The sequence below is a fragment of the Artibeus jamaicensis genome, unplaced genomic scaffold (assembly GCF_021234435.1).
Source record: "Artibeus jamaicensis isolate MK-2021 breed Jamaican fruit bat unplaced genomic scaffold, CSHL_Jam_final contig_402, whole genome shotgun sequence".
Classification (NCBI taxonomy): Eukaryota; Metazoa; Chordata; class Mammalia; order Chiroptera; family Phyllostomidae; genus Artibeus; species Artibeus jamaicensis.
The window spans coordinates 5,190,205-5,196,204 of record NW_026521818.1 but is presented as its reverse complement, the minus strand read 5'-3'; the positions used below and the strand labels follow the sequence as shown (position 1 = coordinate 5,196,204).

The 6,000-nt window shown below is 37.9% G+C and overlaps 1 pseudogene; it reads right to left on the bottom strand.

Annotated features, from left to right (window-relative positions):
• Positions 1 to 330: 330 nt before the first annotated feature.
• LOC119065127 (probable ATP-dependent RNA helicase DDX4) lies at positions 331 to 1,908 on the bottom strand (annotated as a pseudogene).
• Between the last annotated feature and the right edge of the window lie 4,092 nt (positions 1,909 to 6,000).

The following is a 6,000-nucleotide window of genomic DNA, read 5'->3' as shown; positions in this document are numbered from 1 at the left end:
GGGTAGATGTGGGAACAAGAGGACAGGACACACAAGAATACCAGGTTTCACATTTTCATGAAAAACTAGAAAATCAAACTATTTTATTTACATATTTTTAGACAGAGGGGAAGGGAGGGAGAAAGAGAGGGAGAGAAACATCAATATGTGGTTACCTCTCACACATCCTCTACTGGGAACCACAACCCAGGCATGTGCTCTGACTGGGAACTGAACCAGCAACCCTGTGGTTCACGAGCTGGTACTCAATCCACTGAGCCACACCAGCCAGGGCTGCAACTGTTTTCTTCTCTGCACTAAAACTGTGCCATGAATTTAAATATTTTAGCTTTAATCCCATGACTTATCATCTATTGGTTTGGGAATTTGTGAAGAAAACCTTCCATGTTTAAAGTGCTCTTGCCCTGATAATTCACTTGAGCATCAACTTATATAAACACATGTCCTCTTGTACTGTTACTCTAGCCAGGAACATATGTGTGGAACATATGTTCCAACCATATGGGGGTAACCTGTTGAGCATTTGACAATAATTTCACTAGAAGCTGTGATAAATGGTTATCTGATTCAGCATCAGGAAAATAAATAGCCCAGCCGGTGTTCCCACAATGACCAGTATACTGAACTTAAGGAACACATTCATCAATAGTAGAAGGTATATCAAAATCAATAATGTATTGAACATTTTCAATACCCAGCTATATAGCAGCTACTGAAGTAGTTGTAAGAGCTGGGCACTGTTTGCTGTGAAAATCCCTAAGTGCTTGCTCTCTCTCTTACTTCCATGTAACCATGAATACTTGTAGTTGCCATTCTTTATATAAAAGTTGCAATAAAATATGCTTTTTTCTTAGTTTCACCAAGGATCACAGTTTTTTTATTGCCCATGTTTTGCAGAATTTCTACAAGTTTTTCTCTCTTTGAATTCTAGCCAACTTAACAGTCTGCTGAACATCTCTATGTACTCCACTCACTTGACCAACAGTAACAAACAAAGAATTCAGCTTTTAAAATGCCCCAGCCAATCTTTGAATTTCCTCTGGAAAACAGCACTGAGCATAATTATTTGACGTTCTTTTGATGGTATTTCCAAGTAGAAGATTAGCTTTTTCATTTCCAATCCAAAGTCCATATCTGGGACGAAATCAGCTTCATCTAAAATTAAAGATTTGAGTTATCTAAGACCAATTTTTCTTTATCTATGATGTCTATGAGTCTTCCTGGAGTAGCACATATTCCATCATAGCCTTTTCATATCTGAATGAGAAAGGAAAGGAACATCATCCTTGGTTCAGGCAATAGACATACTTCTTTGGTTTTATCCTTACACAGTCTTAGAGATAAGGATTCTTATTAATGAAATAGAGGCTCAGAGAAGTTAGATAATTTGTCTCACTAGTGACAGAGGCAAGAATTCAAATAAGCTCCATCTAATTTCAACTAGCATTCCTTCCATTAAGCTAATTCATCTCTTAATTCTTTAAAGTCTTCTGGCCTTTCATTAGCTTGGCACAAGTATTTGTTGACTCAAAGGAGAGCAGACTAGATGAGTAATGAAAAGCGATCATCTGAGGCTTTATGGGCAATGATAACCTGAGATATTTATATATTAATATATTTATAATGCTGGAAAATAGGCTTGCATTTTTAAGTAGCCATGTCTCTTCTACCAAGGAAAGCCCAATTCAAGCTTCCTGTGACGTGAAAAGAGAAACACTGTGATCCATGTTATTGACAATTAGAGTGGATGTCAGTCAGAGTGGAAAGGTAGGTGAAGTGTGACTTTGGGTCTTTTCCATCTCTGCTTGGTGGTTCCAGCTTAGTATTTTCCATATAGTCATTCCTTGAACATAGTCCAGGTCAGTCTCCAGTATTAACTCTACCTCCCTCAGTTCTTCGGTCTTCCATGACCACCTCCTGGTGGTCATGGAGGAACAGTAAAGTCGGAAGAGGACTCCCATGAGAAGTATTAGTTTATAAACTTTGGAACCAAATAGACTGGGTTAAAAATATATGCCATCTACTTTTTAGTTCTGTCATTTTGGCTAAGCCACTTAGCTCCTCATTCTTAAATTTGAAATGCGGAAGCTTTTTCTCCTGGCTGATATGAGGATTAAGATGTTGTGGATAAGAGGCAAATGCTCACAGTAGATATCCATTAAGATACAGTTTCTATTGATAATTTGCAGCTGAATTTTTGGTATTTTTGGAGCCTGTAGTTTTTTAACCAAAATTAAACATTTTAGGGATTTGTGATTTCATTTATATTACAAGACTTACAAAAGTCTAAAAATATGTAGTTAAATAATTTTATAATCACTTGTGTTAAAGAAAAAAATGTACATAAGGAACTATCCCAGAAGTTGGGCTCACTTTTTCTTACTTTAGATGTTTACCTTAATTTCCTTCTCTTTGTACATTTTCTATTTTGAAATAGACAGCAGACATTCATTTTCTGAGCACAGAGTTTCTACTGGGAAGAGGACACAGTCCAATGCATCCCCTTCCCCAACCAAACCTGTAAACAAAGAGGAAGCTCCCATGAAGTTGTTGGGAAAAATTCCTCCATGGATCTATGTTTCTGCAAAATTTGCAAGCACTACTAAACTGCCCTTTCATGCTATTTTATTTTTTCATAGATAGTTGAAGAGTGAAAGCCTTAAAGATAGAGTCAGTTTTTCCTTACAGAGCAAAGAACAGGTTTGTTTGTTGTGCAGTATAATAAAGATAAAATTTCCCGCTGGGGCAGAGATGGGCAAGTTTACTCTTAGTCCATTAACAGATTCACGTTTTCTAAGCCCAGGATTCTACCTCATGCTCTGTGCCTACCTGGGCCTCCTCTGCATCAACACCATGGGAGTTAGGGAACAACAAGAACCAACTCACATATAAAGCTCATGCTGCCTGTTGTGCTGTAATGAAATCCATAGTGTCTAATCCAGAGTTCTGTTGTCTTCTGCCAGCATGAAACTGGGATGTGCTGTTTTAATAGCTTGAGAGTAAATAAAAATTCACATCATTTACAGCTCTTGACAAAGAGCATGTGAAAACACAGAAATATACTATTGGCAGCCCAGTGGATTCAAAAAGCTCTCCTGATTGGGGAATGTCAGTAGTTTAGGGGAATATCCCAGTAGAGGTTATACCAGGACTGGGTCTTAAAGGATGAGTAGAAGTTGGCTGAGTGAAGAAAGCCGAGACTTCAGATGCATGTGTGTTTGCCAGAAACTGGAACACTACAGCTTGGATTGCAAGGTGATGGACTTGGCAGAAGATAATCTAAAACACAGTCCGAGGATATATTGAGAAAAGAAAGAAGAAAAGTTGATTTTCTGCTTTGCTGAACAGAATTTTATGCTTTGCTAAACAGTCTCACATGAATGGTCTCATTTTACTATTACAGCAACTTTCATAAGTAAGTATTACTAGCTGTTTTGAAGAAATTAGGGTCCAGGAGTTCTGGCCAAGATGGAGGTGTAGGTAGAAACCCTGCACTTCTTCACAAAACCAAAAGGAGAATAACAATCAATCTAAAATCAACAAACAACCAGAAGTGCCAGAAAATCAAACTGCATGGAACTCCAATAACCAAGAAATTAAAGAAAAAAAACCAACCAGAACAATCAGACCAGTAAGGCAGTGAATGGTGAGGGCTGATCCAGAAAAACCTGGGCAGAATGGGTGGGCAGGCTGACTAAAGGCGAAACTGAGACTCAGAGCTGACTGTGGACTATGGTGGTTGCTGCAGTGGGAGAAGCTCTCAGTCTCCCACAAGAGTCCGTTGGAAAGCAGGCTAGAGATGATCAGGGGAGCTGCACTGTTCCCTCTCTGGCTGCTCCCCCACAGGCAGCACCACAGCGAAACAAAGAGGGTTGCCCTGCCCAGGTGAATAACTAAGGCCCCGCCCCCTTCCAACTTATCAGCTGCACCAAGGCAAAGAAATATGGTCCAAGTGAAAGAACAGAGCAAAACCTCAGAGAGAGAACTAAGTGAGAAGGAGACAGCCAACCTCTCTGGTGGAGAATTCAAAGCCCTGGTCATCAAAATGGTCCAGAACTGATTGCGCTTGGTTGAAAAATGAAATAACAAATGAAAAATACCCAAAATGGAATAAAGCAAAATATGTAGGGAACCAATAGTGACAGGAAGGAAACCAGGACTCAAAGCAATGATTTGGAGCAAAAGGAAAAAATAAAGATTCATCCGGAGCAAAAGGAAAAAACAAGAATTCAAAAAAGTGAAGATAATCTTACAAACCTCTGGGACAACTTGAAACATTCCAATATCTGAATTATAGGGGTGCCAGAAGGAGAAGAGGAAGAGCAACAAATCAAAAACTTATTTGAACAGATAATGAAAGAAAAATTCCCCAATCTGGAAAGGGAAATAGACTTCCAGAAAGTCCAGGAAGCTGAAAGAGTCCCAAAGAATTGGGACCCAAAGAAGAACACACCAAGGTACATCATCATTAAATTACCCAAAATTAAAGACAAAGAGAGAATTCTAAAAGAAGCAAGAGAAAAAGGAGACAGTTACCTACAAAAGAGTTTTTATAAGACTAATAGCTGATTTCTCAAAAGAAACCTTGCAGGCAAGAAGGGGCTGGAAAGAAGTATTTCAAGTCATGAAGGGCAAGGACCTACATATAAGATTACTCTATCCAGCAAAGCTGTCATTTAGAATGGAAGGGCAGATAAAGTGCTTCCCTGATAAGGTTAAGTTAAAGGAGTTCATTGTCATCAAGCCCTTATTATATAAAATGTTAAAGGCACACATCTAAGAAAAAGAAGATCAAAACTGTGAACAGTAACATGACAATAAACTCACCACTATCAACAAAGAAACTTAAAAGAAAAGAAAAACAATGAAAACAAAACCTAAGCAAACATCCAAAACAGGAACAGAATCAGAGAATTGGACATCACATGGAGGGATTTCAGTGGGGAGAAGGAAGGAAGGGATGGAGGGAAAAGGGACAGAGAAGAAGAAGCATAATTAGTAGGCATAAAATAGACAGTATAGGGAACAGAGGACTCAAAAAACTTATATGTGCAACCCATGGGCATGAACTAAGGGAGGGATGCTGGCAGGTTAGGGGGGGCAGGGTGGAGGGTATATAAAGGAGGAAAAATTGGGAAAACTATAATAGCATAATCAATAAAAATTCTTAAAAAAAGAAATTAGGGTCCAGAGAATTAAAATAATTTCTCTAAGATTAAACAACTAATAAATACTAGAGAAACCATGTAAAACCAATTATCTCTCCATCTTTATCCCAACATCAGCTACTCCGGGAAGAGTTTTTTATAGTTATGCAAATCTGTTGTGAATACAACATCAGAAACCATCTGTTTTTTGTTTGTGTTTTTTTTCTTTAGGTTAAGATGTCCTGCTCAGGTCCTGGATAGGTGCAGTTTGGAAGCAGCATGAGGTATTGGACGGAAGCAGTCTGGCAAGAGTGCGAACAGTTCTTAGATGATGATGGCTACCCACGTGGTTTGGAACTGGGTAACGACAATTGAGAGAGAAGAAAAAATAACAGAGGTTTGAAGTGCAGTATATGGTAAAGATTAAATGATTTTTTAAAAGACACAGGTTTATAGCTTAAATGGGTACATAATTTCAATAAACTAAAATATGATTCTGGAGAAGAAACAGAGAGAAACATTATTAATTAGGTTTAAAGATAAATCAGATATCAAAGAAGGAGTTTCTGACAGTGAAAATTCAGGTGGCTTTGGGTTTTGCAAGATAGATTTTTGTATAAGGCATGCTTGGTTTTTTGTTGAGTTGACAAATTATATTTTTATTGGTAATTATAATCTCATGATTAAAACTGTAAGATAAATGCTCTACATATGAGGCAGCATTTAGCAAAAGTGTTTATCTTCCAACAGTAAAGAAGAACACAAAAAATAATTTATAAGGAGGATTAGAATGCTAACTTGCCCATTCTACCTTTTACTGTATGTCATTAAAACTTTCATTGGTAATATTGTT